The following is a 12,384-nucleotide window of genomic DNA, read 5'->3' on the forward strand; positions in this document are numbered from 1 at the left end:
ACGCCTAAAATTATGCAATTGTGGTCATGGTGATAAGTAGTAAACGAGCAGTTATGAGACAGCTGTGAACATTATTTTTGAAACTCAGTTTTATAAAATATTTGATAGTAGTTGTACGATGATACTAGTATTAAATAACTTTAAGTAACAACTAACAAATAAACATTTGAGTAATACTTGCTGAATATCCGTTTATCTGACCACGGCAATATCAAACATGTTCGGTAAACGAGTGGGAAGGGTTGCAACATGAGTAATAAAACGATTTGAGCTTTTCTAATTGCAAGGGATGTTTACCTTATCAGCCAGAACGAATACGAGCGTTATGCTTCATTTCGTTACACTTCTTGTGGAAGTCGAGCCGGACTTGCCCTTACTGGATTCACCTTACGTGATTTTTTTTCTTCATAAAGCAGCCACGTGCATGCTTCCTTTTTCGTTTCTTTTATACTTCTTTGTGCGTTTTTGTTGTGAATATGGCGCAATATAATCATTGCTTCCGACGTGCCACGTATGCGTGGTCCGATTGCAAATTTCGATACCCTTTTTTCCCAGTGCGGCCCGCACAATTGAGGGGTTGGTTTTGGTTGAAATGGATAAATGCTACAAAAAATGTTGCTCCCTTCGAACGCGAAAGGTTAAAGTGACTGTTTCGCATTTGGGACAGCCTTGCACATCCTTTCGCCTGAATGTATGCTTTTGCTTGTACGGCCACAATGGATTCGCATCCCCTTTCGAGTTCTATGAATGACAAAAAAAGGGGTCGTTACCTCTTTGAGATGTGTGGAAGACACTTAGGCCCATCGGGAAGGCAAGTGAAAAGTCAGAAATGAGATTGAAATTTGATTAAGTGATTGTTGTTATCCGAAATTCAAACGCTGGCAGAGTCGACCGTGCTTCGTTCCATGTAAGCCCATGCTGGGGTATGTGCTGCTACAGAACGGTCGTGTGCGGCAATGGGCAAACACGCATACCAGGTCCCTTTTACCAACCGGAAGCTAGCCGGTAGGACATTTTCGCTTGACAAGGGCATCGGATTGGGCCAGGCAAAGAGGGTGGCGACGTGCCTGAATGGGTGCCTTGATTGCGGATTTTTCGGTAAACAATACTGGCGCATAAAATAAGGTAATGGCTCACTCACGCTCGCTCGTTTCGACTGTTCGCGACCCGATTGTGGCGCTTTTGTTTGTGCGGTCTTAGGAAAGAAGACCGTTCGATGCTCGATTTCCGTTCTGATTTGTTTTGTTTTGCTGTTTTTTTGTTTGTGAGTGTGTGTGCGCATTTCATACACTTTTCGTTTGTTTCCTTTTGTTTGGCTACTGCCGCTTTCAATGGGTCAACTTTTTGGTCCCAAAGCGACCATTGGGCCGTGATGGCAGTGATGCTTAGAGATGCGAAGAACGTCGACGGTCAGACGGTGAAATGGTTTTGGGGGTGATAAAGAGTTTGTGGTTCGCTTGTGTGTGTGTGTGTTTTTTTTTTGTGTGCTACTGTTATTCTGCTGTCGATAACCCTGCAGTTACTTAAGAAGGGTGTAAAATTCGAAAACCAAACGTGTTGAGCATGCTGGTTCCCATTAAGCAGTGAGTGGCGTTTAAAAAGTAATGATTTTGGGCAATAATGTGTTTTTTTCTGGCCATTTTTCGGGTGAAGAAATCGATTCGACTCAAGCGAAAAGTGCCTTCGGAAGGGGTGATTTTAAAGGTGATTTTATGATGTTTAGACGATAAAATTGTTGCATTAAGCAAGCTGCTGATTGCGTTATCGTTTTTTACCGTTGCTTTATTAAAACTTTGTTCGTAAAGTTATGCGTTTTTTGCATCATTTAACCAAAAATCAAAACATGTTTCAACCAAAAATTTATACATAAATCATTCTTTGATTTATTCGGATAGCATAACAATGTAGGTCATAATTAGAACATGTTATGTTAGTATTTCACTTTGAAAACAATACAATAACATCGAAATAATACAATAACAAAGTTGGAATTTGTGCCCAGTAAGAAAACAGTGGACCAGTTGATTATTCGATAGGATTAATGTATAAAAAAACTGGAAAACATCTTATTCTTTAATCGTTTGATGTTTACGTACTGGAATATGTAGAAAACATTGGTCAAAACCTAACTTTTCGAAGCGCTTTATAATAAAACAGTTCACTTACTTAACATGCTTTCCGTCTGATCAACAATACAATACGAGCAATGGGGCACTCCAAGAAGTTTCCCCTTAGAAGCCACCAACCAAAGAAATCATAAGTTCAATTTCGTCTATTTTGTCATTCAATCCAGCAATAAGTTGATTCAAATTTGCGAGCAAGAACGTTAGCAAAAGTGTCCTCCACGCCGGGGTCGCAATCAGTGAAAGCCACTCACACATCCCACCCACCCTCGATCGTGTTTCCGCATATCAAAAGCTGATCGTACATCAAAGCACCCTTCATTTCCCTGCTGCTGGCGGTGGTGAGTTTGGGGGCATCAAATCAAAGACAAGTTCAAGTGTAGATCGACGATTGCAAAATGCAACCGTCGCCGGGAATGCATCCATGATTGACAGCGTCTTTCGACCGGAATTGAATCGTAATCGGTTCACGAACGTTCTGCTTTCTTTCCTGCCGTGCGATCGAAGGTTTTGCGAACGCGGACGGGATTCCTTTGCATCTTCGGATGATTTTGTCTGTGCGCGGTAGGTACGGGCAGCGCGCACAGACGAGAATGCATTTTGACAAACCCGAACCAAGCTTCCCTTGCATGCGGAGATGATGCACGCTTTGGAGGTTGTGATCCCAGCTTTGCTTGTTCTCTTTCATTCGCGAAGCGGTCTCGGTGTGCTTCGGTGAAGTTTCTCGCTTGCCATGTGGGACTCATTCGTTAAGATTTTTTTTTATTTTCACCTCACCATGTCCTTCTTAGTTCGCGTCGAATTTTTCTTTTTATCGAAGCTATGCAAATTGTGCATATTTCATGTCACTCTGGATCGAAAAACGTGAATCAATGAAGGGGCAATCAAAGAGTGTTGCACTCGGTTGCAGCGGCGAATGAAGGAAACCTCTTCGCTACGAAACGCCGTTGAGACTAAAGACATCCGGCTCGTCGATACTCGGACGACAGGTGGAAGATGATAGCATTTTTTGCGTGTTTGCTCCGAATCGGCACATTGTCATATCTAACTGCACTTTAGAGTTTATGCCCAGGTGGAGTAGAAGGACCAACAACAAAAAAATCTCTTCACTTTTTTCCCGCCATCCGACCAAATGCAACTCCGGCATCATCTTTGTGGCGCTGAAATTTCGCAAATTGCCGACAGCAGTTGGTGGTGGTTGTTTTTTTTTTCTTCTATGTTTTAAAAACAAAGGATCGAGGTTAGAAAAGTGGATAAAAATTGCATCACAATCAGCAAAAAAAAAAACACGATTGAAATTGAAGGGAGAAAACAACAAATTACTCCAATAACGAAGGAACACGAAGATGGTCCTGGAACGCTAATGTATCGTCTGGAAATCAGTAAAAAATCGACAGATGTCACCATTTCATCAAAATTTACGGAACTTGGTGTTTTAACGGTATGGGAGACTGTGTTTTCGAGCTGTTCCCAAAAAAAAAAACAATCCCCTCGTTTGGACGACGTTTGATGCCCGTACGTTCCCTTATCGCAATGAAGCCATATGAAGGGTGAACCAGGGTGGTACTGATAGGAAAAGAGGGAATACAAAAAAAAAAGAGAGTGAAACAATCTAACGGAACCGTAACCGCTTGTGAGCACTTAATTACGGTTCGATGCTCACGCCAGGCCATACTACGCACCGCACGTTATCTGATCGTTTTAGTACGCGAACTGCATGCGTGCAATTAGAGAAAACTTTTTCTACGTCCAAAAAGGGGATGATGTTTTTTTTTATTGGTAAAACTTCCTGTTTCTGGTGGGTTGGTTTTTTTCCGGAAAAAATAGTTACATATCAAAGAGGGATTGCTACACTAGCTATCAAATAAAGTAGTTATATGATGGTTCTTTCCGTATTATACAAAATGGTGATAGAACGTGAGTTATTGCTCAGGTCCTGTAAGGTACCCTTCTATCTTAACAACAGTTTGGATCTTCATGCGGGTTGTTTTATCAATAATTTAAGGTGGTACTTGTGGGGAGGTTTTTTTAAATAACTCAAGGGCAAACTCCAAAAAAATAACCAAGGCAAGAACTAAATCAAGGACAAAATTTAAAGTGAGTGGTAGTAAACTTCAGAAAGACGGGATATTTATTACAATTTTTAATAAAATAATGCAAAATATGATAATTTAGGTCCGAAAATAGATGAATATTGTTTAGAAATGAAAGAATTGTAAACACTAACACTTACACAAATAACTGAAAAAATAAACTTAATGTAGTACATTTGGCAAAAAAATCTTAATCTAAAAAATCTAAAAATCTAAAGGACAAAATAACAAATTAAAACTGTTGGTAATTGTAAAATTGTAAAGCTAAAACTTGGCCAAAAGCAATTACTCTTTTTGCTTTAAGGTTCTTATGTTTTGCATGCTATGCATTATATGAATATTGATTTGTTTTTAGCTATCGGCTTTGTTTATTATTGCCTAATAATTCTATTACTTTAAATGGATAATGGATTATATTTTACGCACAAAATAATAAATTTTCCCTTTAATTTTAAAGTTTGTTTGGAATAAAAAACCCATTTCCTGTGCGAGTCCTTCGCATGTCACAACGTGAATTACAATTGAAGTATAAATCAAATATACAATTAATAAAACAAATACTTGACAAACATAAATCAAGTGTCGCTTATCGTTTGGGGAAAAGTTCACCGTAAACAAATGTAGAAAAGTAAAAAAAACAAGTCAAATGAAAACAAATCGAACCCCTTTAAACCCCTTACAGGAAAATGACAAACCGACCATAACGAACATAAATGAAAAACCCGCTCAATTTGCCCATGGGGTTAGGGAGCAAATTCCAAACCGTTAACATAATTTAGCGAAAAAATGTGGTATACACAAGAAAAACCAAACCAAAATGCATAAATCCTTAATCTTCAAGCTCAACTTCGTTTGGTCGAATAATGGAAGAAGATATCAATTTACCAAATTATTTCTCATAACGATAATGATAATGGTACAACGGGTCGGTAAATGTGCCCTTATGCTGAATGAATCCTAAACATTAGACGGATGTTGTATTTTTTTTCTCTCTCCCGTTTTGTTTTGGTTGAACGGAACTGCGTTTGTACTCGCTTCGAAGACTGACCAACCGCTTTTGTTTTGTTTTGGTGGGGGAATTCGTGAAGATTCGAATTTCGGAAATCTGAAATCCGTCCCTTTGCGCGAGGGTGGTAATTGAGACGCCAACGAAGCGTGTTTCATGGGCTCGGTTCAATTCTTCGATCTGCTTCCGACTTCCGACTCGGAATTTGGATCACCCGCTTGCTAAGTTTCTGTTGATGGTGGAAGAAGAACTAAAAAAATATATATTTCGCATTCGAAAGGGCAGATGACGACTCCGGGGTGCTCTGATGGTAACTGCTTTAATCTCTTTGAGTGCAACTTGTTCGATTACGGTCTGGTGGGTCGCAGGGCTGGTGAAAATGATTCTTCCCTGGTTCAGGCCAGATGGTTCACCGGCATCGAGATTTTACACAGTGGTGGAGTGAGGAGATCCAAAAAAAAAATCTTTCAGCAAACAAGCACAGCTTGCAAATGGGGAGACAAACGATCGGAATGAAATATGAATATGCTCAGCCCAAAGCGTTGCTTACCGGGTTTGGGCATGGTGAAACTTTCAAACATCAAAATCTTAAAAAGGTAAACATGCACAAGAATGAAATCTTCAAGTGCATCCGCTGGGGTATTTCATCTTCGTTTTTTTAATATTTAAGGGCTCACGAAGGATTAGGATACGAGCGCACAAACCAAACCCGGAGAAAGGCGACGGGTCAAAGGCGAACCGAAACATGTAGCACTGCACTTGTGGACCACTCGTGAACGCACCCAAAACCAGCAAACGGAACCCGCGACCATGAACGCTCCCATCGCACGCTGCCAGCGAAAGGATACGCTTCTGTGGGTCGGGGTCGGTTGTGTTTTTTTTTCGCTACAAGCGCACTTGAGCACATGGTGCGGTCCTGGTGCGGCTGTCGTACGTCGGCAGCTTAGCCCTGGCTGAGAGTGTATGATTAATTATTTTGACGACTTCGTTCGAATCTGGGCGCTGTGAGTGTGGCATGTAGAAAATGCGACATAAAACGATGAGACCAAAGCGTCATCCGGACGAGGATGAGGATGCGGTGTATTATGTGTGGATGGAAATTAGGCAGCGATATGTTTGGTTGATGTGTGGAACCAATTGCGTGGCCGTTAGTGGAACAGACAGTGACGGGCTTTGATGATGAAAGGATCTCTTTAAGGCATTTAGTTTCATGCCAATTGTTCATTTAAGTTTCACTTTGTCTGTGATAATTTATTTTTGTAACAAGATTTTGTCCCACGTGAGTGTTAACTATTTACAAATCATTGTCAAAAAGTTATCAAAGGCTACATAATGAGTTGAAAATATAAAAAAAAATACGTATAAATAATTTTTTAAAAGATTTTTTAAGTATTTTACAAAAAATCAGTTTAATCAAATCAATTAAATATATTAATAAGTAATCAAATAATCTTCGAAATGTTTGTTCCATATTTTGAAAAACCCAATCCCTTATAGAATATTTAACGCTACTCCATTTTAATACTGTAGAGTCTCATATAACGAAATCAACAGACAATTCCTGTAGTATAGATAAGATTAGGAAAACGACAAGGCTAACACTATGTAATTATTATATGGTATTCTTCTATCACGAGATTAATGCATTTCTCTTACTCCATTAAAGCATGCGTCGTTTGGGAAGTGTATCTTCCGCAACGGTGGCATCGTTGCATAGAAATTCCACACAATGCTTATACCGTATCTACAAACCACAAACCAGCTGTAGAGCGGCGTCCAGCGTTTACTTTGAAGCTGCACGTTATGCACGTGCAACAGGAGCACACGCGCTAACACGTTACAGCGTCCGTGCGCTGGGATATGCTTTTGTTCTCCCGGAGACATACCATCGAATGTCTTGCAAGCGCATCTTTGATCGTACTGCACGCAATGTTCGCCATGAGCTTTATACTTTGTTGTCACTCCGTTCGTGCGGAACTTCATTTCTATCGTTGAAGAACATTCAAAGACATCTACGCCGGTGCGAGTGTTGCTTTAGGATGGTGAAAATGTTCAGTGAAGGCCACTGAAGCTGCGAACGTCAGGGTGTGTTTCGGAAGGACGTAAACCGCAAAACAGCAACAAAGTTACAATGGACCCAACGATGAGGTGAAAAAGTTGGTAATTTTTCTACGCGTTTTCTTTAGGCGTGTATGTAAGTAATGTGGTCCACGACGGTGATGATGCGTTTGTTGTACATCATTACTTTGCACTTTTCGCTTAAACTGGATATTGAAGGCAACATAAAAATTACAGAACGGTTGTGTTATAAAAGGTTCTTTAACTTATAATGTTGAAGTACTAAAAAGAATAACAAAAAAAATTAAATTATTAATTTCTCATACTCATCAATTATAACACAAGTATACTATACAAAAACTCTTTCATATTATCCAGGGTTGAAAAACAAAAATGTTAAAATAAATTTTTCTCTAAAAATAACATTTGTTCTCTTTAAAAGAGTGATATGGTTTGAAACAATTTTGTTTTCAGTCGAATTTACTAAAATTTTAGTCGACAATTGTTAAGCCTGTTAAGTAAAAGCATTCTTGCCATAAAAGAAAGAACGTAAGTATAGATGAATATCAAAACAAGCGTGTTGCAGATATCATGAACTACCTGGTAGAACTATTCATCAAATCAACGTATTCGATTAAGACTTTCCAGAATTAATTAGCATTGTAAATAAACAAAAACATTGTAAAAACAATCATGAAACCAGTCAGGAAGCTTTTATTGTCATCCGGACTGGATCTGAGAGGTTTGGGTCTTATCAACAATTAACACGGTAAAAACCATTATTAAATACGCGGTAATATGTCCCTTGTCGAGCTTCCAACAAGAATCATTACCATTCCAAGCTTAGACTTCTCAAGAGCTGAGTATGTTTACTTGCGTCAGCATTGATATGGGGTTTGAAGTTTAATGTAGTTGCGGTTTAGTAGTTCAAGCAGCAATCACCTCCATCAGATGTCCAGATGTATAAGAGTAAAGATGTTCTTATTTTTTTATGCTTAGACTTGACTTCCGAGCGTAAAGGATAAGAAAGAAATGATTTTTCACTTTAAGCTAATAAATACTAGTTTACTGATGATTCATTGACAGTACCTGGTAACTCAATAATATGATAGGTTGAGTAAGGCTGTAATTCTTTTAACCTATGATGTGTGATGGAAATATAAGTTAATTAATTCTAAACATTTGTTACGAAAGTATGGCGTTACACCCCTTTTTCTAACTTCATTAATGCCTTTATGATGATCATCGTAAACGATGTCATCGTTAAGATTTCTTCATGTTTCGTTTACTTCAGACGAATAATGTATTTGTTCGCTTAGAAGGTCTTTAAGAGCTTGTTGTCCTTTGTCGACCAGTATCATTCTTCTAAAATGACCAGTCTTCCGAACCGGACCAGTCGGACCGGATCTCGGATTGTCGAAGCCTGCTTTGTTTTGCCTACTGTATAGTGTTTCACGGTGTTTAAAATAGACACAATTTACAAGATAAACAAATCTTAATGATAGATGTCACTTTGTAATATTGCTTAATACCGGTACTGTATGAACCAATATTATTTCATAACCTCAGAACAAAACCGCAGTAAAAATGGTGCCTGCGTTAATTATTAGCACCCAATTACCGAGCAACAGAATAACGGATTGAATTATTATCATTTTAAATGGCTCATTTATTTGAAATTATTTCATAAAGCACACCAATAACAGAGAAACCAATCAAAATTATGCAAAACAGAACTGGCAATCAGTAATGTTGTGTTGCGGAACACAACAAACACACTCGCTCTAGATAATCTCCCCCGTACAAACAGGTAGCTATGGGATGGACATGCCGTGCGTGCAAACATACCACATGTTTATTAATTAATCTGTTCGGTAGCATACCAGCCAGTACCCGCGCAAAGTGGTTACGCATATTAAACATCCCATTGAGTGCACCTATAGATTATCGGATGCCTGCGGTGGCAACCACTCGTCACCGGTACGGATCTGTTCAGTTTTTGTTTTTTCCGTGTTTGTATTTTTGTCAAAACATTCGCCTCAAATCACCATCGGGGGGGGATGGGATTTTTTCATTAGCAAATTGCATCCGCCCCTCGAGAGTGTGAACGGAACGGCAATCAAAGTGTGAAGCCAATTTTAAATTTATTCCTTATCAGCTCGGAGGCTTGTGTTCGTGTGTGTGTGTGTGTGCGTGATAGTTTTGCAAAACCGTTGGCTGCATATTGCAAAACCAGCAGTGACCGGCTACCAGAGGAAAAACAAACTAAACCCATCAATCCGAACCAACCCCGGACCGAGCAAGTGCCGTCCGGCGAGCGTTCGGGTTCATTCAATTAAAACTTGCCACAAAACAGCCGGCAAAATGGAAAGTAGTTACATTCGGGGCGTCTGTTTGCTTTGGTGCGCTCCCAAACTATGCATAATTTAAGGCACGGAAAAATGTGGAAAAACGCATAAAATAAATGTCAAACAAATTTCAGAACAAAACCATCCGGCTTCTCGCGTTTGCCCGGCGTTTCGGTAACGTCCCGGCGGTGGTATGCACTTCCGGACGGATATTTTGTGCACTCGTGGTCACTCTGTTCACTCATGGCGGACAACCGGGAACCGGGACGAAAAAGTGGTTCGCTCATGTGGATAAGCAGCGGGTAATAACAGTGGACAAAAAAAAATGCCTCGCTGCTTTGTGTATGTATGATAATAAATATATTGTAAAAAAAGAATTAAAAACCCGCACCAAGTACAAAAAAAAGGGTGAGATTCCGAGAGTCGTTGAAGGGTGACGGCAAAAAGGATTGCTGCCATAAAAAATAACCATATTGCTGACCACATTCATAAATTGCTGATATTGTAGCGCTGCACGTCCTTGGTTTGGTGTAGCTTTTTGTTGGCACTGGGTGAGGAGAAGGGTGGAAAGCATACAAGGGAGGTGGTTTGATGTTTATGGGTGGCGGTTTTGTTTTCAGTTTCGCCAGTTTGGAATTTACGTCTGGATAATGCACTTGCCACGATTGAGGATCCCATGTGTTCACTGGCTATTTTGTACTTTTTTACGAGTATTTTCCTTCATTTATTGGTCTAAATGTTAAACAATATGCAATTCGGTTGTGGGGTGTAAAGATGGCACAAGTGAAACAGACAATACGATAGTGGCATCATGTTTAAGCGTGGATTCATATTCAATTTATGGTTGCGTTGGTTGTTGCAATGAATTGTTTATTTTAAAAGAAACCCGATTATGATCGCCATCGGTTGATTGTTGTTAGGGAAATGACTTTACTGGAGAGTTTTGGGGCACGATTTTCATCCTAACAATCCTAACTGCATGGTAAAATGTGATGTACGAAGTCCAAATAAATTTACAAACCTTATATAATGTTTACCGTCCTATATAGACCGTTTTGGATGCCTATATTATGATATAACATAAGATATGCTTACGATCGATATCTTGTTTTTTTTATAAGTATAATATTATTATTTTTTATTAGTATAGTATACTAGTAAATAATATATTGGATGTTTTCAATTACATGTGATATTAAGCGTTATTAGTGTAGTTTGAATAATTTGTTTGGACCTTACGTCTATCAGTGTCTGAAGTTCTTAATCGTTAATGTTTTTACTACACAACAGAGTATAAGACAGTTTAATTGAAGCGCTGCAAAGCATTGCCTTAGCTTCTTCACTTCATCAATCATCAAGAATGAGCTTATTGTAGCCCCAATTAATTCCCCGAGATCGTCAATGGAGAAAATTGAGGCTTCTTGATATGGTATTTGATTGCAACTTCGATGCAATTTTGATTCCCAGCTCAATTAGATTCTGTGGGATGTTAATAAAAGTACAGAAACTTTACATTTTGCACATGCAATTCACTAAGATGGTACACGCACACATCCAATAGGACATGCTTTTATGTGATTATCAAAGCTTATGACCATTCCTTAAAGTTCCTCGAAATTTCTACATGTACAATGTATGAATAAATTCTCTTCAAAATTCCTTGAATCTGTGGTTCTATGGCATTTGGGTACCTCGTGCGTTTGTTTAGTTGATGTTTAAACTTGGAACAGAATTTTGCGCATCGTGAGAACATAGAGGAGACCAATTTCCATAAATACGATTATTATAAATGAAATTGTTACGTATGATCGAATGCATGAATGAAAGTTTGGGTATACAATGCATACTACACATAGCAGCAGAGACTGAATTCCTTAGTAAAAACTAATTACTAATAATATACAACACTCCTTCCGGAAGTCTTATGTTGAATCACACTGATCAGCTATAGTTTAAAACTTTAATTGTAGCAATGTTTCCTTATTAACACAAATACTCTAAATTTTGCGATATATACAAGATTCTAAGGGAGTTGGGTATGGACATTTGTATGTCTATTTAAAGTATTTTTCAAATGTGGAAAACAAATCTTTTTTTTTAAGAAAAACTGTAATTTGTTTTCTTAAGTATTGAGTAGTGAAGATAAATGAAAAAGAAATCAAGTATAACACATCGAGGCCTATTGATTACAAATTTTCTGTAAAATATTACTTTCACCAGCAATTAAACTAAGAAATTAAACGCTCCTATACCTGATAGGATTATTGAACTGGCCATCTGTGAACGAACTTACTTTCTTCCATTCACGATCAGTCTCCATCGAGACCACCGTTCTAGGTCGCTGCTGCGGCTCAAACGTGGTTCGATTTTCAATATTCATCGATGCACAGCGCATAAATTATTAATAATCAATCAAGCAAATGGAGACCACAATTTTGTCTTTTTCGGTTGTCAGCTGGCTGTCCAGGAAAATGGCCATGACCACTCACTAGAATTGGCAGGTAGCTATTTCGAGAGGCTGTTGATGATGATGATGATAAAGAAGGAGATGTCCTTCGAAATAGGTAATAACGATTTGGAGGCCTTATGTTATGTTATGTAAGTGTGCGGCTTATTTAAGATGAGGGCCGAAAGCGATCGATTTATGTTGATGAATCATCTGGCCGGCATGGTTGATGTGAGAAGTTGTATACCAATCATGTAAAAAGTGAACTTGTTCGATTGGGTGCTTTCAAAAAGAGCTTAAATCGAACATC

Source organism: Anopheles marshallii, chromosome 2 (genome assembly GCF_943734725.1).
Source record: "Anopheles marshallii chromosome 2, idAnoMarsDA_429_01, whole genome shotgun sequence".
NCBI classification, from domain to species: Eukaryota; Metazoa; Arthropoda; class Insecta; order Diptera; family Culicidae; genus Anopheles; species Anopheles marshallii.